Raw genomic sequence first — 21,038 nt, 5'->3', positions numbered from 1 at the left:
TGTTTTTGCTGTTCAGAGAGGACCTCGCATCGGCTAATGACTATAGACAGCTGGCTATTGATTTTGCTGAAGAAAAACTAATCTGGCTGCTGTAACAGCAGCCTGTTCGAAGCGCCTGTGATCACATGGCCAAGTCTCGCGAGACCACAGGCGAGAATAATCTATATATAGCGCCAACATATTACGCAGCAGGTTATAAATCAGAGGGAACATAGACAAAATGGATAAAGTGAAGATTATGTCCCCCTGCTTCCTTAGTGACATTGGGGGAGACTTATCAAGCTGTCGTATAGTACGTATAGTAAGAATGTCCTTTTGTTACTCATAAGGTTAGAATATTAGTTGGGGATATATACAATTCTATCAAATTAAATTTCTGTTCTAGGGGGTATGTCCTAAGGCCGTGGTAATCACTGAGCGGTACTGTTATGGGTGCACAAACTGACAGCAATGTGTGCACCCAGGATCCTCCTCACCTGGGGCTATTGTGGGAGGAGGGGTCACTATTACTACTGGGGCCACTGTGGGGGTCACTATTACTACTGGGGCTAATATAGGAGACACTATCACTACTGGGGCCACTGCGGGGATCACTATTACTACTGGGGCTAATATAGGAGACACTATCAGTACTGGGGCCACTGCGGGGTTCACTATTACTACTGGGCCCACTGTGTCACTATTACTATTAGGGCTAATATAGGGGACACTATTACTACTGGGGCCAATATAGGAGACCCAATCACTACTGGGGCCACTGTGGGTATCAATTTTACTACTGGCGCCCATAAACGGGACACTATTATTATTGAAGCCAGTCTACACGTGTCAGCATACCCGCATCCAAAAAAACGGTCCAAAAAACCATTGGTGCGGATTTTGACTGGAAATCAGCCGCGTACCCACAGCTGATTTCATACTGTGCGGCGCTCCCCCTCACCTCCTCCGTGGGCTTCCAGCTCTCAGCGCTCCCCTGCTTCTAGTTACCAGCGGCCTCGTCAGGTGTGGTGGTGCTGGTCAGGTGAGGCCACTGAAAAAAAGAAGCTGCGGAGCGATGGCAGCGGGAAGCCTGCGGAGGATGTGAGGGGAGCACCGCATAGTATGACATCAGCTGCGTGTATGCAGCTGATTTCAGTCAAAATCTGCACTAATGGTACTCCAGTGCTCCAGCTAGGGAAAAACAACCTGGGGCGTTCCTCCCTCTCTATTTTGAAATGGCCCTGTCCTTTTTATAACGACAGAGGTAAAATCATACATCAGGATAAGATCCGCACCCTAATGTGTTGGCACTTTAAGATAAATAAGTGGGTTTTGGGTTGCAGTTTGGGAACTCGATCTCTAAAACGTTTGCCATCACTCTTTAAGGCAACATGATCTTCACTACCTCATTTGTGTCAAGTGATGTTTACGTCCTAGGGGGACATAATCTTAACTTGATTCAACAAAGAAATACATTTTATACAGTATTAAACCAATAGACAATTTGATCAGTAGGTCTGAGAGGCTGCTCCCTAGAGCTTACAATCTATGAGGAAATAAGGGGTGAGTGCCCTACTCACAAGAGCTTCCAATCTATGAGAAAGTAGGAATGACACAAGAAATAGCAAGATTCTGAGACTCGGAGGAAAGCTGATGGATACCTGATGAAGGACCCTCAAATCGCACCTTATGACAAACTGGAAGGTCACTTGCTCAATGGCAACAGGCATCTCAGTAGGGACATTCCCACAGAGGGCGTCTTCCTGGGGAAAAGGTGCCCATGTCCCTCCACTTCCTTTCTACCAATTAAAAAAGAGCAGTTCTGGAGGACATATCTCCCCTCGGTGGGGGAAGAATTCATGATGCCAATTTTGTTCTGTTCTAGTTTGAAGTTCTGATAAAGGGATGTTTAATGACATAAATGTGACTACTTTTGTTGACCAGGCTGCTTATTGGAGTTAGACAACCAAACAATACAACCACAGCAGTGAAGTGCCTTCTGGCTTCCCTGAGCTCCAGCCTGAGGTAGATTGGGAACTGGGGTAGATTGTGATCTGAGGTAGATTGCGATCTGAGGTAGATTGGGACCTGAGGTAGATTTGGACCTGGGGTAGATTTGGACTTGGGGTAGATTGCGATCTGAGGTAGATCGGGACCTGGGGTAGATTGGGACCTGGGGTAGATTGGAAAATAGTCATATGCTCTTCTGCCTCATCAGAAAGTGGAGCGAAATCCAAATGCAGAGAGTTGGCCTGGCCTCCTCTAAACATTTCTCTCAGCGATGGGCAATTTTATCGGAATTAAGAGAGTTTGCCTAGTTTAACTTCTGCTCAACTCTGGAAAAAGAGGACAAGCTGGTTCTAAGAAATTTTATTGGCATTCTTGATATCCAAGCACTCATTATGCCCAAAATAGACCCTGCCTTGTTATCTATCACTGGGACACTTGTCCAGAATGACATTATTCACCAGACCCTAAAAAATGTGCATTTCAAAACTACGGATGCAGTCGGTCCTTTATTGCTTATGCTGACTACAACATGCGGGAGGGTCAAGTTTCAGTCTTGGAGAATGTGAGGGCATTATCGTCCTCAAATACAGCCCTGCTAAAAGCTGCCAGCAGAGGTGTGTTAATGATTGGTCAAATGTTTAACTACATGACTAACATACAAAGCACTTGCTGTCAAACTTCTGCAGGCATGTCAAACTTAGCCCCAAAGTCTCATAAGTTCTCTTAGAGACAAGCAACTTTTTGGGGCTGGAGTTTATCAGGAAAGTCAAAGGCAGGTACAGGGCTTGCAAGTCTTTCATGTAGCTGAAAAAGCCAAAAGACCCTTTCATTTTGAAGGTTGCCTTCTCAAGTCTGAAGAGCAGACCTGTGACTCTCAAGGAAATGCCACCAGAGGTTTCACCAGAGCACTCCAACCCTGCAAAAAGTTCTTTATCAAATTCTGGCTTTGTGGAATAAAAAGTTCCTGTCAGATGAGAATCGGATCTATACTCCCTTTTATTCTTGTCTAGAAGACTGGGAACCCATTGCATTAGACTACATGTGATGAAAATGGCCTTGCACTTACTCTCCAAATCTCCCTTCCAGAAGAAACCTCCTCAGTGTGTTATCCTATCAAATCTGGATGCGATCTTAGAGATGGCCTTGGCTTAGAGCAGGATCTCCCTAGCAGAAGAGAAAAGATGATGGATATGTCATATCTTCCCCATGGAAAAAAATCAGACCGTTCTGTAAACTAAAAAACAAACTGAACAGGCCTCTGACACCAAGAAAGTTCCATCTGGAGAGAGAGTATGCTGGATCTCATCTCCCTAGTAGAGAGGTCCATGTTAGAGATGAGCGAGCACCAAAATGCTCGGGTGCTCGTTATTCGGGACGAAATTTTCACGATGCTCGAGGGTTCGTTTCGAGTAACGAACCCCATTGAAGTCAATGGGCGACCCGAGCATTTTTGTATTTCGCCGATGCTCGCTAAGGTTTCCTTGTGTGAAAATCTGGGCAATTCAAGAAAGTGATGGGAACGACACAGCAACGGATAGGGCAGGCGAGGGGCTACATGTTGGGCTGCATCTCAAGTTCACAGGTCCCACTATTAAGCCACAATAGCGGCAAGAGTGGGGCCCCCCCCTCCCAAAAACTTTTACTTCTGAAAAGCCCTCATTAGCATGGCATACCTTAGCTAAGCACCACACTACCTCCAACAAAGCACAATCACTGCCTGCATGACACTCCGCTGCCACTTCTCCTGGGTTACATGCTGCCCAACCGCCCCCCTCCCCCCCACAGCGCACACCAAAGTGTCCCTGCGCAGCCTTCAGCTGCCCTCATGCCACACCACCCTCATGTCTATTTAGAAGTGCGTCTGCCATGACGAGGAACCGCAGGCACACACTGCAGAGGTTGGCATGGCTAGGCAGCGACCCTCTTTAAAAGGGCCGGGGCGATAGCCCACAATGCTGTACAGAAGCAATGAGAAATAGAATCCTGTGCCACCGCCATCAGGAGCTGCACACGTGGGCATAGCAATGGGGAACCTATGTGCCACACACTATTCATTCTGTCAAGGTGTCTCTGCATGCCCCAGTCAGACCGGGCTTTTTAATTCATAGACACAGGCAGGTACAACTCCCTATTGTGAAGTCCCTGTCGACCGACAGCATGGGTGGCTCCCTGGAACCCACCGGTGATACACAAAAATATCCCATTGCATTGCCCAACACAGCTGAGGTAGTAATGTCGTGCTTAATGCAGGTGGGCTTCGGCCCACACTGCATGCCCCAGTCAGACTGGGGTTCTTTACAAGTGGAAACAGATGCATTTATAATTCCCTGTGGACCCACAGCATGGGTGGGTGCCAGGAAGCCACCGGCGGTACATAGAAATATCCCATTGCATTGCCCAACACAGCTGAGGTAGTAATGTCGTGCTTAATGCAGGTGGGCTTCGGCCCACACTGCATGCCCCAGTCAGACTGGGGTTCTTTACAAGTGGAAACAGATGCATTTATAATTCCCTGTGGACCCACAGCATGGGTGGGTGCCAGGAAGCCACCGGCGGTACATAGAAATATCCCATTGCATTGCCCAACACAGCTGAGGTAGTAATGTCGTGCTTAATACAGGTGGGCTAAAAATTCATTTGATTACACTGTAGGCGAGGGCCCACATAAATTGCTGTATCAACAGTACTAATGTACATCCAAAAAATTGGCCATGGCCAACCAAGAGGGCAGGTGAAACCCATTAATCGCTTTGGTTAATGTGGCTTAAGTGGTAACTAGGCCTGGAGGCAGCCCAGTTTAACTAAAAATTGGTTCAAGTTAAAGTTTCAACGCTTTTAAGAGCATTGAAACATATAAAAATTGTTTAGAAAAATTATATGTGAGCCTTGTGGGCCTAAGAAAAATTGCCCGTTCGGCGTGATTACGTGAGGTTTCAGGAGGAGGAGCAGGAGGAGGAGGAATATTATACACAGATTGATGAAGCAGAAATGTCCCCGTTTTGGATGGTGAGAGAGAACGATGCTTCCATCCGCGGGTGCAGCCTACGTATTGCTTAGGTATCACTGCTGTCCGCTGGTGGAGAAGAGAAGTCTGGTGAAATCCAGGCTTTGTTCATCTTGATGAGTGTAAGCCTGTCGGCACTGTCGGTTGACAGGTGGGTACGCTTATCCGTGATGATTCCCCCAGCCACACTAAACACACTCTCTGACAAGACGCTAGCCGCAGGACAAGCAAGCACCTCCAGGGCATACAGCGCGAGTTCAGGCCACGTGTCCAGCTTCGACACCCAGTAGTTGTAGGGGGCAGAGGCGTCACGGAGGACGGTCATGCGATCGGCTATGTACTCCCTCACCATCCTTTTACAGTGCTCCCGCCGACTCAGCCTTGACTGGGGAGCGGTGACACAGTCTTGCTGGGGAGCCATAAAGCTGGCAAAGGCCTTGGAGAATATTCCCCTGCCTGCGCTGTACATGCTGCCTGATCTCTGCGCCTCCCCTGCTACCTGGCCCTCGGAACTGCGCCTTCTGCCACTAGCGCTGTCGGATGGGAAGTTTACCATCAGTTTGTCCACCAGCGCCCTGTGGTATAGCATCATTCTCGAACCCCTTTCCTCTTCGGGAATGAGAGTGCAAAGGCTCTCCTTATACCGTGGGTCGAGCAGTGTGTACACCCAGTAATCCGTAGTGGCCAGAATGCGTGTAACGCGAGGGTCACGAGAAAGGCATCCTAACATGAAGTCAGCCATGTGTGCCAGGGTACCTGTACGCAACACATGGCTGCCTTCACTAGGAAGATCACTTTCAGGATCCTCCTCCTCCTCCTCTTCCTCCTCCTCAGGCCATACACGCTGAAAGGATGACAGGCAAGCAACATGGGTACCGTCAGCAGTGGGCCAAGATGTCTCTTCCCCCTCCTCCTCATCTTCTTCCTCCTCATGCTCCTCCTCCTCACCGCGCTGAGATATAGACAGGAGGGTGCTCTGACTATCCAGCGACATACTGTCTTCCCCCGGCTCTGTTTCCGAGCGCAAAGCGTCTGCCTTTATGCTTTGCAGGGAACTTCTCAAGATGCATAGCAGAGGAATGGTGACGCTAATGATTGCAGCATCGCCGCTCACCACCTGGGTAGACTCCTCAAATTTTCCAAGGACCTGGCAGATGGCTGCCAACCAGGGCCACTCTTCTGTAAATAATTGAGGAGGCTGACTCCCACTGCGCCGCGCAAGTTGGAGTTGGTATTCCACTATAGCTCTACGCTGCTCATAGAGTCTGGCCAACATGTGGAGCGTAGAGTTCCACTGTGTGGGCACGTCGCACAGCAGTCGGTGCACTGGCAGATTAAACCGATGTTGCAGGGTCCGCAGGGTGGCAGCGTGCGTGTGGGATTTGCGGAAATGTGCGCAGAGCTGGCGCACCTTTCCGAGCAGGTATGACAAGTGGGGGTAGCTTTTCAGAAAGCGCTGAACCACCAAATTAAAGACATGGGCCAGGCATGGCACGTGCGTGAGGCTGCCGAGCTGCAGAGCCGCCACCAGCTTACGGCCGTTGTCACACACGACCATGCCTGGTTGGAGGCTCATCGGCGCAAGCCAGTGGTCGGTCTGCTCTGTCAGACCCTGCAGCAGTTCGTGGGCCGTGTGCCTCTTCTCTCCTAAGCTGAGTAGTTTCAGCACGGCCTGCTGACGCTTGCCCACCGCTGTGCTGCCACGCCGCGTGACACCGACTGCTGGCGACGTGCTGCTGACACATCGTGATTGCGAGACAGAGGTTGCGTTGGAGGAGGAGGAGGAGGAAGGTGCTTTAGTGGAGGAAGCATACACCGCCGCAGATACCACCACCGAGCTGTGGCCCGCAATTCTGGGGGTGGGTAGGACGTGAGCGGTCCCAGGCTCTGACTCTGTCCCAGCCTCCACTAAATTCACCCAATGTGCCGTCAGGGAGATATAGTGGCCCTGCCCGCCTGTGCTTGTCCACGTGTCCGTTGTTAAGTGGACCTTGGCAGTAACCGCGTTGGTGAGGGCGCGTACAATGTTGCGGGAGACGTGGTCGTGCAGGCCTGGGACGGCACATCGGGAAAAGTAGTGGCGACTGGGAACCGAGTAGCGCGGGGCAGCCGCCGCCATCATGCTTTTGAAAGCCTCCGTTTCCACAAGCCTATACAGCAGCATCTCTAGGCTGATCAATTTTGCAATGTGCACGGTTAACGCTTGAGCGTGCGGGTGCGTGGTGTCGTACTTGCGCTTGCGCTCAAACTGTGGCGCTAGCGACGTCTGGACGCTACGCTGAGAGACATTGCTGGATGGGGCCGAGGACAGCGGAGGTGATGGTGTGGGTGCAGGCCAGGAGACGGTAGTGCCTGTGTCCTCAGAGGGGGGTTGGATCTCAGTGGCAGGTTGGGGCACAGGGGGAGAGGCAGTGGTGCAAACCGGAGGTGGTGAACGGGCATCGTCCCACCTTGTGGGGTGCTTGGCCATCATATGCCTGCGCATGCTGTTGGTGGTGCCTCCCCAGCTGATCTTGGCGCGACAAAGGTTGCACACCACAGTTCGTCGGTCGTCAGGCGTCTCTGTGAAAAACTGCCACACCGTAGAGCACCTTGACCTGTGCAGGGTGGCATGGCGCGAGGGGGCGCTTTGGGAAACAGTTGGTGGATTATTCGGTCTGGCCCTGCCTCTACCCCTGGACACCGCACTGGCTCGGCCTGTGCCCACACCCTCACTTGGCCCTCCGCGTCCTCGGCCGCGTCCACGTCCTCTAGGCCTACCCCTACCCCTCAGCATGCTGTATTAGCAGTGATTTGATTTCACAGGCAGGAAAGAAATTGGCGCAAGCCTGCAGGCCAAATATAATTTTTAAACTTTTTTTAAAAAGGAAAGGCCCACTGCCTTTAGTGAATGAATAATAAGTTTAATAACTATGTTGCGGCCCTGCAAAAGTGTCACAGAACTTTACTGTTGCAGAGTTATTAACTGTGGCAGAGCAGGTATTTCCCAGGCAGGAAAGAAATTGGCGCAAGGCTGCACTCAACCGTAGCTGGTTGCGTCTGATTTTTTTACGTTCTCCACGCAGCACACACGTACCCAGAGCCCTTAGGACTGACAGAGGCAGGGCAAATATACTTTCTTCCCTTTTGTTTAAAAGGATAGGCCCACTGCGTCTATTCAATGACTAATATAACTGTGTTGCGGCCCTGCAAAAGTGTCACAGAACTTTACTGTTGCAGAGTTATTAACTGTGGCAGAGCAGGTATTTCCCAGGCAGGAAAGAAATTGGCGCAAGGCTGCACTCAACCGTAGCTGGTTGCGTCTGATTTTTTACGTTCTCCACGCAGCACACACGTACCCAGAGCCCTTAGGACTGACAGAGGCAGGGCAAATATACTTTCTTCCCTTTTATTTAAAAGGATAGGCTCACTGCGTCTATTCACTGAATTATAAGTTTAATAACTGACACTGTGTTGCGGCCCTGCAAAAGTGTCACAGAACTTTACTGTTGCAGAGTTATTAACTGTGGCAGAGCAGGTATTTCCCAGGCAGGAAAGAAATTGGCGCAAGGCTGCACTCAACCGTAGCTGGTTGCGTCTGATTTTTTTACGTTCTCCACGCAGCACACACGTACCCAGAGCCCTTAGGACTGACAGAGGCAGGGCAAATATACTTTCTTCCCTTTTGTTTAAAAGGATAGGCCCACTGCGTCTATTCACTGACTAATATAACTGTGTTGCGGCCCTGCAGAAGTGTCACAGAACTTTACTGTTGCAGAGTTATTAACTGTGGCAGAGCAGGTATTTCCCAGGCAGGAAAGAAATTGGCGCAAGGCTGCACTCAACCGTAGCTGGTTGCGTCTGATTTTTTTACGTTCTCCACGCAGCACACACGTACCCAGAGCCCTTAGGACTGACACAGGCAGGGCAAATATACTTTCTTCCCTTTTGTTTAAAAGGATAGGCCCACTGCGTCTATTCAATGACTAATATAACTGTGTTGCGGCCCTGCAAAAGTGTCACAGAACTTTACTGTTGCAGAGTTATTAACTGTGGCAGAGCAGGTATTTCCCAGGCAGGAAAGAAATTGGCGCAAGGCTGCACTCAACCGTAGCTGGTTGCGTCTGATTTTTTTACGTTCTCCACGCAGCACACACGTACCCAGAGCCCTTAGGACTGACAGAGGCAGGGCAAATATACTTTCTTCCCTTTTGTTTAAAAGGATAGGCCCACTGCGTCTATTCAATGACTAATATAACTGTGTTGCGGCCCTGCAAAAGTGTCACAGAACTTTACTGTTGCAGAGTTATTAACTGTGGCAGAGCAGGTATTTCCCAGGCAGGAAAGAAATTGGCGCAAGGCTGCACTCAACCGTAGCTGGTTGCGTCTGATTTTTTTATGTTCTCCACGCAGCACACACGTACCCAGAGCCCTTAGGACTGACAGAGGCAGGGCAAATATACTTTCTTCCCTTTTGTTTAAAAGGATAGGCCCACTGCGTCTATTCACTGAATAATAAGTTTAATAACTGACACTGTGTTGCGGCCCTGCAAAAGTGTCACAGAACTTTACTGTTGCAGAGTTATTAACTGTGGCAGAGCAGGTATTTCCCAGGCAGGAAAGAAATTGGCGCAAGGCTGCACTCAACCGTAGCTGGTTGCGTCTGATTTTTTTACGTTCTCCACGCAGCACACACGTACCCAGAGCCCTTAGGACTGACAGAGGCAGGGCAAATATACTTTCTTCCCTTTTGTTTAAAAGGATAGGCCCACTGCGTCTATTCACTGAATAATAAGTTTAATAACTGACACTGTGTTGCGGCCCTGCAAAAGTGTCACAGAACTTTACTGTTGCAGAGTTATTAACTGTGGCAGAGCAGGTATTTCCCAGGCAGGAAAGAAATTGGCGCAAGGCTGCACTCAACCGTAGCTGGTTGCGTCTGATTTTTTTACGTTCTCCACGCAGCACACACGTACCCAGAGCCCTTAGGACTGACAGAGGCAGGGCAAATATACTTTCTTCCCTTTTGTTTAAAAGGATAGGCCCACTGCGTCTATTCAATGACTAATATAACTGTGTTGCGGCCCTGCAAAAGTGTCACAGAACTTTACTGTTGCAGAGTTATTAACTGTGGCAGAGCAGGTATTTCCCAGGCAGGAAAGAAATTGGCGCAAGGCTGCACTCAACCGTAGCTGGTTGCGTCTGATTTTTTTACGTTCTCCACGCAGCATACACGTACCCAGAGCCCTTAGGACTGACAGAGGCAGGGCAAATATACTTTCTTCCCTTTTGTTTAAAAGGATAGGCCCACTGCGTCTATTCAATGACTAATATAACTGTGTTGCGGCCCTGCAAAAGTGTCACAGAACTTTACTGTTGCAGAGTTATTAACTGTGGCAGAGCAGGTATTTCCCAGGCAGGAAAGAAATTGGCGCAAGGCTGCACTCAACCGTAGCTGGTTGCGTCTGATTTTTTACGTTCTCCACGCAGCACACACGTACCCAGAGCCCTTAGGACTGACAGAGGCAGGGCAAATATACTTTCTTCCCTTTTATTTAAAAGGATAGGCCCACTGCGTCTATTCACTGAATTATAAGTTTAATAACTGACACTGTGTTGCGGCCCTGCAAAAGTGTCACAGAACTTTACTGTTGCAGAGTTATTAACTGTGGCAGAGCAGGTATTTCCCAGGCAGGAAAGAAATTGGCGCAAGGCTGCACTCAACCGTAGCTGGTTGCGTCTGATTTTTTTACGTTCTCCACGCAGCACACACGTACCCAGAGCCCTTAGGACTGACAGAGGCAGGGCAAATATACTTTCTTCCCTTTTGTTTAAAAGGATAGGCCCACTGCGTCTATTCACTGACTAATATAACTGTGTTGCGGCCCTGCAGAAGTGTCACAGAACTTTACTGTTGCAGAGTTATTAACTGTGGCAGAGCAGGTATTTCCCAGGCAGGAAAGAAATTGGCGCAAGGCTGCACTCAACCGTAGCTGGTTGCGTCTGATTTTTTTACGTTCTCCACGCAGCACACACGTACCCAGAGCCCTTAGGACTGACACAGGCAGGGCAAATATACTTTCTTCCCTTTTGTTTAAAAGGATAGGCCCACTGCGTCTATTCAATGACTAATATAACTGTGTTGCGGCCCTGCAAAAGTGTCACAGAACTTTACTGTTGCAGAGTTATTAACTGTGGCAGAGCAGGTATTTCCCAGGCAGGAAAGAAATTGGCGCAAGGCTGCACTCAACCGTAGCTGGTTGCGTCTGATTTTTTTACGTTCTCCACGCAGCACACACGTACCCAGAGCCCTTAGGACTGACAGAGGCAGGGCAAATATACTTTCTTCCCTTTTGTTTAAAAGGATAGGCCCACTGCGTCTATTCAATGACTAATATAACTGTGTTGCGGCCCTGCAAAAGTGTCACAGAACTTTACTGTTGCAGAGTTATTAACTGTGGCAGAGCAGGTATTTCCCAGGCAGGAAAGAAATTGGCGCAAGGCTGCACTCAACCGTAGCTGGTTGCGTCTGATTTTTTTACGTTCTCCACGCAGCACACACGTACCCAGAGCCCTTAGGACTGACAGAGGCAGGGCAAATATACTTTCTTCCCTTTTGTTTAAAAGGATAGGCCCACTGCGTCTATTCACTGAATAATAAGTTTAATAACTGACACTGTGTTGCGGCCCTGCAAAAGTGTCACAGAACTTTACTGTTGCAGAGTTATTAACTGTGGCAGAGCAGGTATTTCCCAGGCAGGAAAGAAATTGGCGCAAGGCTGCACTCAACCGTAGCTGGTTGCGTCTGATTTTTTTACGTTCTCCACGCAGCACACACGTACCCAGAGCCCTTAGGACTGACAGAGGCAGGGCAAATATACTTTTTTCCCTTTTGTTAAAAAAGAAAAGGCCCACTGCGTCTATTCAATGACTAATAACTGTGTTGTGGCCCTGCCTACACAATTCTGTGCCTGTAGTATCAATGGAGGGTGCAAGGCTCTGCACCGCCGATTTTGAGAAAAAAAAAAAAAAAGCAACACAGCTAACAGCAGCCTGCACAGTACTCCACACAGTTAAATGTGGCCCTAGAAAGGACCGTTGAGGTTCTTGAAGGCTACACTCACTCCTAACACTCTCCCTGCCTAAGCACCACTTCTGTCCCTAATACCGGGTGCAATGCTCTGCACTGCCGATTTTGAGGAAAAAAAAAAAAATTTCCACTGCTAACAGCAGCCTGCACACACGTAGATGTGGCCCTAAGAAGGACCGTTGGGGTTCTTGAAGCCTACACTCACTACAAATACTCTCCCTACAGCAACTCCAATAGAACAGCACTTTCCCTCAGCTAACTCACAAGACATCTGAGGCGAGCCGCGGGAGGGGCCGACTTTTATACTCGGGTGACATCTGATCGCCCCAGCCACTCACAGCAGGGGGGTGGTATAGGGCTTGAACGTCACAGGGGAAAGTTGTAATGCCTTCCCTGTCTTTCAATTGGCTAGAAAAGCGCGCTAACGTCTCAGAGAGGAAACTGAAAGTAACCGGAACACCGCGTGGTACTCGTTACGAGTAACGAGCATCCCGAACACCGTAATATTCGCACGAATATCAAGCTCGGACGAGTACGTTCGCTCATCTCTAGTCCATGTTCTTTATGAGGGTGGACTTAAAAGATGGCTTTCATGTCATCTTGATAGTCTGCAAACACTGACATCTACTGCAAGTCAGATGCAGGGGCAGAGTCTATCAATGGAACGTGATGGGGTTTTGCGTAGCAAAGGCCCCATATACTTACAGGCGGGTGATGAAGGTGTTCATGTCACATCTCAGGTCTTCAAGGATGACCTGTCTAGTGTACCTGCGTGACCTTCTCAGAAACACAAGTCTTGCAGTAAATCTAAAATTGTCATGCTTAAGGCCCATTTAGACACAACGATTATCACTCAAAATTCGCTCAAAAGCCGTCTTTTGAGCGATGATCATTGTGTGTAACTGCACTGACATCGTGCAGTTTTCATTATGCCGTCTCTCATCTTTGTCTTTCAGTGTGCTGAAAGACAACAATGAATCTTATCAGGGATTCACAGCAGGATACAGCTGATACTATTGTTTCAGCTGTATCTCACTCCCTGATGACAGCCGGGTATGAAGAATAGAGTGGTCCAGCTCTGTTCTCCATATCTGGCATGGAGCGCTCAGCTGTATAACAGCTGGGCACTCCGTGCAGAAAACATCTGGATGCAGAAGACAAGCGGGGATACCCCGCTCGTCTTCTGCATCCTCTGCTCGAAGCGCTTGGCTGTATAACAGCTGGATGCAGAAGGCAAGCGGGGACACCTTGCTTGTCTTCTGCATCCTCCGCTCCGAGCGCTCGGCTGTATAACAGGTGACAAGTCTAGTAGGAAAACTGGTAGTCACGCAACCAAACTTCAGAACAGTCCCAGCTTGCTGTTTCCCGACTCACTTTCAGTTGGTAACACTTTTACGTAGGAACAAGAAATGGAATTTGATAGCCAATCTAGCCTTAAAACTCATGAAGGAAGTAATAAGCATTTCCCCAGCGTTGTTTAAAGTCTCTGGACATACAGTATTTGGTAAAAGTTTTTTAGTCAGGTGCGGAAAAAATGTTCGAAGTAAGAATGCTTTCGTAAATAGAGGTGTTAATAGTTTTTAGATCAATAAACAAAATGCAAAGTGACTGAACAAAAGAGAAATATAAATCACATCAGTATTTGGTGTGACGCCCTTTACCTTCAGCATTAGTTCTTCTCGGTACATTTGTACACAATTTTTGAAGGAACTTGGCAGGGATGTTGTTCCAGACATCTTGGAGAACTGAGCACAGATCTTCTGTAGATGTTGGCTCGCTCCAATCCTTCTGTCCCTTCATGTAGACAGACTGGATGATGTGAGATCAGGGCTCTGCGGAGCCATATCATCACTTCCAGGACTCCTTGTTCTTCTTTACGCTGAAGATAGTTCTTAATGGCATTGGCTGTATATTTGTGGTCGCTGTCCTGCTGTAGAAAAAATTTGGAGTCAATCTGATGCCTTATGTTTTTGAAAAAAATTATTATTGTGCAGCATTTCTCCACAGCTGCCTAAAACCTTTACACAGTACTGTAACAGTAGCGTTGGACGCATCACTGAAGGTGTGGAATTTTTTTCTCAAAACATAGCAGTTAGAGGAAGATGGTGGCGTTTGGAACAGAACCTGCATAACAATTTACTAGAACTGAAGGCGGCACGATTGGGTTTGCAGAGACTTGTTTAAGCTTTACGCCACCATTACCCAGTGCTGATCCAGATTGACAACAGCAGAGTATGTCAGAAAAGTTGGGTGGGGGACACAAAATCTTATAACCTCTGCAGAGAAACGCTAGACTTGAGGAAGTAGGCAATAGATGATAAACTGGATTTTAAAGTTCAATATATACCTGACCACTTGAACGGGGCAGCATGTGCCTTCTCAAAGGAAAAGATGTCACTCTTGGCAGCGGCGTGCAAAACCTAAATCTTTGGGAAAAATTGTCCAGAATTTTGGGGAGAAAACTAGGTCTCTTTGCATCAGATTCAGTGACACAAGTTCCCAGATTTGTGGCCAGGATTTTATCTCTGGAGACATGAAAAGTGAATGTTGCCATTCCAATGGTTAGAGTGGTCCAATCTGTATACAGGGTTATTACAAATGATCTTAATGATTAGAAACATCCATGTTTAATGAAACTCAGATATATAAATTTGGTATCAATGTTAACAGGAACTAAAAAAGCTTTGTTGCACATCACAAGGTGGAAGGTCCGATGAACGTGTAAGAAGGAAGAAGTTCACTATTATCACCACCAAAACGGCTAATCCATCTGTTTGGTAGTCACCGCTCACTGCTGACTTCATTGTGATAATGGTGGGGGGTCCAGTTGGAAGCTGAAACCTGGATTTCGTGTTCCGGCTGCGGCAGAAGCCTTATCTGTAGCGCCAGGTACGAAATCCCCGGAATTGCTTCCTCATGGATAGAGAAGCGGCTGCGCACCTTCCTACAGGTTATAGCGTAAAACACATCACCTTGTGGGAGTCTCCCGTCCGCTCCCCGTAGACGGGTGGTCTCCCCCTCCCAGATTCTGACATTACATTTGTTGCCCAAAAGGTGGAAGGCGGCTTCATCACTAAAGACTCCATGACACCATCGCTTTCCATTAGAGTTAGTATACCGTTGCAGAAGGAACATCACCTTGCTTTGTTGTCCGGTTTCAGGGCCGGTAACAATTGCAGTCGGTGGAGATAACATCACAAACATTTGCGCAGAATCTTCCACACAGTTGGCGGCAGGGTGTCCAATTCTCTGCTAACTCTGAAGGTGGATTTCTGGCGACTTCATGTGAAACCTGCACAGATGTGCTCCACAATTTCCACACTTAGGCTGCCTGCAGACGGCCAGGTCGGATCCCCTGTGAGAATTCTCGCAGCAGGATCCAACCAGTGCTGCTCTCACCTGCTCCAGCGGCTTCGGCTCTGTGATGTGTCGGCTGCCGCCCTGCCGGGGGTGACATTTCTGTGCGGGCCTCTGCGAGACCCACACAGAAATAGAACATGCCACGATTTTTTTCTGCTTGAGTTTTCATGCAGACAAACCACAGCCGTCTGCATAGGATTGCGTTATCTAATGCAATCCTATGCAGGCAGGCACAGGTGGAAATTCCGCCGCGGACTGATGGACAGCTGGATGATTTTCATTTACAGAGGCAACTTTTTTCCTTAAAATTGGAGTGCCGCTTACTATCTGTGCGCCCGCTGGTGGATCTTCACCTGTGTTTGAAAGTGACACTGCATACTAAAAACAGACTGGTAGATGTGAAAATCAAGGATACAAAACGCTCTCCTATCTTCGTTGGCAGACATTTTGTCTCATATTACCATAGCAACGTCAGAATAAAACTTTTTAGGCCTTATTTAGCAAAACTGACTAAAAATAAGACTGTCCTTATTGCCCGTAGCTTTCATTTTGCCTAAGGAGCTTGAGAAATGAAAGCTGTGCTGTGATTGGTTGCTTGGGGCAGCCGGACCACATAGATCAGATGGTCATTATATAGCCAATTTGTTTCTCCGAACCTTAATATCCCTGATATACAAGTTGACCGAGGGTCACAGTTTCCCAGGAATGGATGATGGAATCTCCCGTTGGTGGCTCTGCTCGGTTACTCTCCTTCCCAGGCTTGTCACATCGCACCAACTACTTCATTAACCATTCTTTAAAGCCAAGAGCCTGCAGTAGATACAAAGCTAGAATTGCCAGGTTCCAAGATTGGTACTCTAGTAGGCAATCTGCTTTATGTGACCTTCCTGACTCGAAAGCAGATCTGGAAATTTTAGATCAGTAATTCCAACCTGGCGTCAGGCATCATCAACTCTATTGGTTCAGTTCCGAGGCTTTCAATTCCTAACCTAACAAAACAAAATACCATTGAGATTATTGAAGGGCCAGTTTGTGCAAGCATGATGTCAGACCGATTGTTGCGTAGCCAAGGCTCCTTTGGTTTGTTCTCACACAACGTTCAGCCTTCTTTGAACTATTGCACCCATAAAGGCACATTTTTCACATCCATGAGACCTTCACCGTATGTCTCACTCAACTGACGATGAATGATGATTGGGTGTATTTCCTTGGAAATGAAGAAAACGGATGATTACACGTTGTTCTTGGAATGTGTCGCCAGTACTGAAAACACTTCTTACCCCAACCGCTGTCATGTGTCTTCTAAAATGTGTCCATGTTTCTATCTGCTACTATTTCTGAGAATAAATTAAGAAACCTTAAAACTTGAATCCGCATTGTACAGTATGTTAAGAAAAGTATCTGCTCCCCACCAATCCTGCGCTGTCAGGTGATGTGTGAGCATTATAAAGGGGAGGATCAGACGTCATATCCCAGTACAGAAACCATCAGATGCCCCAGGTTTAGAGCTGACAACAGGGTCTGGTGGTATTATGTTACCAGGTGTAGAGCTAACAACAGGGTTTGGTGGTGGAATTTCACCAGGTATAGAGCTGCCAATGGGGTCTGGTGGACGCATGTCACCAGGTCAGGGGCGTAACTATAGAGGATGCAGGGGATGCAGTTGCACCCGGGCCCAGGAGCCTTATGGGGCTCATAAGGCCTTCTTCTCCATATAGGGAGCCCAGTGCTATGAATAAAGCATTATAGTTGGGGGCCCTGTTAGAGATTTTGCATTGGGGTCCAGAAGCTTCAAGTTACGCCTCTGCACCAGGTGTAGAGCTGACAACGGGGTCTGATGGGGGAATGTGACCAGGTGCAGAGTTGACAACGGGATCTGGTGGGGGGATGCCACCAGGTGTAGAGATTACAATGGGGTCTGGCGGGGGGGGGGGGGGGGGTTGGGGGGTTGTGACCAGGTGTAGAGCTTACAATGGCGTCTGGTGGGGAAATATCACCAGGTGTAGAGCTGATAATGGGGTCTGGTGGTGGGATGCCACTAAATGTAGAGCTGACAATGGGGTCTAGTGGGGGGATGTGACCAGGTGCAGAGCTGACAACGGGGTCTGGTGGGAGGATGTCACGAGGTGTAGATCTGACAACGGGGTCTGGTAGATGGATGTCACCAGGTGTAGAGCTGACAATGGGGTCTGGTGGACGGATGTTACCAGGTGCAGAGCTGACAATGGGGTCTGGTAGATGGATGTCACCAGGTGTAGAGCTGACAATGGGGTCTGATGGACGGATATCACCAGGTGTAGAGCTGACAATGGGGTCTGGTGGACGGATGTTACCAGGTGCAGAGCTGACAATGGGGTCTGGTAGATGGATGTCACCAGGTGTAGAGCTGACAACGGGGTCTGGTGGACGGATATCACCAGGTGTAGAGCTGACAACGGGGTCTGGTGGACGGATATCACCAGGTGTAGAGCTGACAAGGGATCTGGTGGTGGTATGTCACCAGGTGTAGTGCTGACAACGAGGCGGCAGACAACATCACAGCAGTGAATGTACAGCGGCGCCCGCGATGGTGCTCAGGACATTGGACTATAAACGAGAGGAAGCAAATGTTGTGGACAGATGAATGACAGTACACCATCTTCCGATTGGATGGCCGCCCTTGAGTGTGACGGTTGCCTGAAGAGCAGTTTCTATACGACAGCTTCGTCCTAACAGTGAAGTTTTGAGGAGGGTCTGTTATGATAGGGGGGGGGGGGGTTTCTGCTGGGCCATTGGTTATAGTAAAGCCCAACCTCACCAGTAATGGGTACAGAGACATTCCAGACAATGTGGCATCACCTACCCTGTGGCAATACTTGGGTACAGCTCTGTGTCTCTACCAACATGACGAGCACCATGTCATACGGCACACAGTGTTGAGGAACAGAACATCTGCAAACTTTATTGGCCGCCTAAAGTGCAGATTTCAATCCCATCAAGTGGGATGAACTAGAATGCCATAGCTGTGCCTGCCCAACACACCCATCATCACTCTCTGAAGTTCTCCTCGAGGAATGGAGACAAATCCCTCCACAAATCTATGAGAATTTGGAGGAAAGCGGCCGAGGAGGGTTAGGCCCAATGCCCGCGACCGTATTTGCACTGTGGGATCCGGAGCGAGCGTTCGCCTCCGGATCCCGCAGCAAATACTCCCCATAGGACATACAAGGCAAACGGTTTTCCATGCCCACGAGCGAAAATTAACTGTGATTTTGCGCTTGTGGGGGAAAATCGCAGCATGTCCTATTCTAGCACGATGTTCGCATGGACAACTTCCATTGCAGTCAATGGAAGCCATCCCTCCCACTACGAGTTGCGGCAGACCCGTGTCATCGCCAGCGCGACTCTCTGCATTGTGCATGTGCAGCGGCGCGTCAGCCAGGACATCCGCACAGCCGACAGAGAGGACAACTGACAGGTACAAGGGGACAACTGCCAGGGCACAGGGTCTGATTCCGCTGCAGGAATCCGACCCGGCCGTGTGCATAAGGCCTTACTGCAGTCATTGAGGCCAAAAGCGGCCCAACACTGGATTGAAAAATATGAAATAAATCCAATTTTATCACCTTCTATGTGTACCAATACTTCTGTCCACATAGGGAAAACTCTGGGGTTGACAGGAAACATTGATAGCCATCATGCCTCCTTGGGAAAAATTTGAGTAGGTGCCCATCATCTTGCAAAACATGGTCAGGTGACTGCTAGGCCGCATGCTGCAGTGATTTGCTTATTTTTCCTCTGTTAGATTTGGGGTGGGGGTGGGGAACGACAATAAATACCATTGGCAGGTCAGAGATTCCTACAAGCTGTACTATATGATCACTGTCACCATCACACAGTGACTCCACCACAATTAATGCAGGATGTAATTCAGGGTCAGTATGGGATAAATAATGTATGTACACAGTGACTCCACCAGCAGAATAGTGAGTGCAGCACTGGAGCATAATACAGGATGTAACTCAGGATAAGTAATGTATGTACACAGTGACTCCACCAGCAGAATAGTGAGTGCAGCACTGGAGCATAATACAGGATGTAACTCAGGATAAGTAATGTATGTACACAGTGACTCCACCAGCAGAATAGTGAGTGCAGCACTGGAGCATAATACAGGATGTAACTCAGGATAAGTAATGTATGTACACAGTGACTCCACTAGCAGAATAGTGAGTGCAGCACTGGAGTATAATACAGAATGTAATTCTGGGTCAGTATGGGATAAATAATGTATGTACACAGTGACTCCACCAGCAGAATAGTAAGTGCAGCACTGGAGCATAATACAGGATGTAACTCAGGATCAGTACAGGATAAGTAATATATATAAACAGTGACTCCACCAGTAGAATAGTGAGTGCAGCTCTGGAGTATAATACAGAATGTAACTCAGGAGCAGTACAGGATAAGTAATGTATGTACACAGTGACTCCACCAGCAGAATAGTGAGTGCAGCTCTGGAGGATAATACAGGATGTAACTCAGGAGCAGTACAGGATAAGTAATGTATGTACACAGTGACTCCACCAGCAGAATAGTGAGTGCAGCACTGGAGTATAATACAGAATGTAATTCTGGGTCAGTATGGGATAAATAATGTATGTACACAGTGACTCCACCAGCAGAATAGTAAGTGCAGCACTGGAGCATAATACAGGATGTAACTCAGGATCAGTACAGGATAAGTAATATATGTACACAATGACTGCATCAGCAGAATGGTGAGTGCAGCTCTGGGGTATAATACAGGATGTAATTCAGGGTCAGTATGGGATGAATAATGTATGTACACAGTGACTCCACCAGTAGAATAGTGAGTGCAGCTCTGGAGTATAATACAGAATGTAATTCTGGGTCAGTATGGGATAAATAATGTATGTACACAGTGACTCCACCAGCAGAATAGTAAGTGCAGCACTGGAGCATAATACAGGATGTAACTCAGGATCAGTACAGGATAAGTAATATATATAAACAGTGACTCCACCAGTAGAATAGTGAGTGCAGCTCTGGAGTATAATACAGAATGTAACTCAGGAGCAGTACAGGATAAGTAATGTATGTACACAGTGACTCCACCAGCAGAATAGTGAGTGCAGCTCTGGAGGATAATACAGGATGTAACTCAGGAGCAGTACAGGATAAGTAATGTATGTACACAGTGACTCCACCAGCAGAATAGTGAGTGCAGCTCTGAAGTATAATGCAGGATGTAATTCTGGGTCAGTATGGGATAAATAATGTATGTACACAGTGACTCCACCAGCAGAATAGTGAGTACAGCTCTGAGGGATAATACAGGATGTAACTCAGGATCAGTATCAGGTAAGGCAGATTACTGTAGGGCAAAGGGGGTTATTAAAGGAGGAAAATTGTCATAGGGGGCAGATTACTGTAGAAGAGATTGTATTATGAAATGAGACAGATTACTATAAAGTAGGGTAGGTTATCAAGTGGGGCAGATTACTGTAGCGGTACGTTATCCGAAGGGTAAAATGTCAGAGGGGGCAGATTACTACAGGGGAGGAGAGATTACGAAGTAGGGCAAATTACTGTATGGGAGGATATATTATTAGA

Source organism: Eleutherodactylus coqui, chromosome 10 (assembly GCF_035609145.1).
Source record: "Eleutherodactylus coqui strain aEleCoq1 chromosome 10, aEleCoq1.hap1, whole genome shotgun sequence".
NCBI lineage: Eukaryota > Metazoa > Chordata > Amphibia > Anura > Eleutherodactylidae > Eleutherodactylus > Eleutherodactylus coqui.
Note: the sequence above shows the minus strand (reverse complement) of the source record.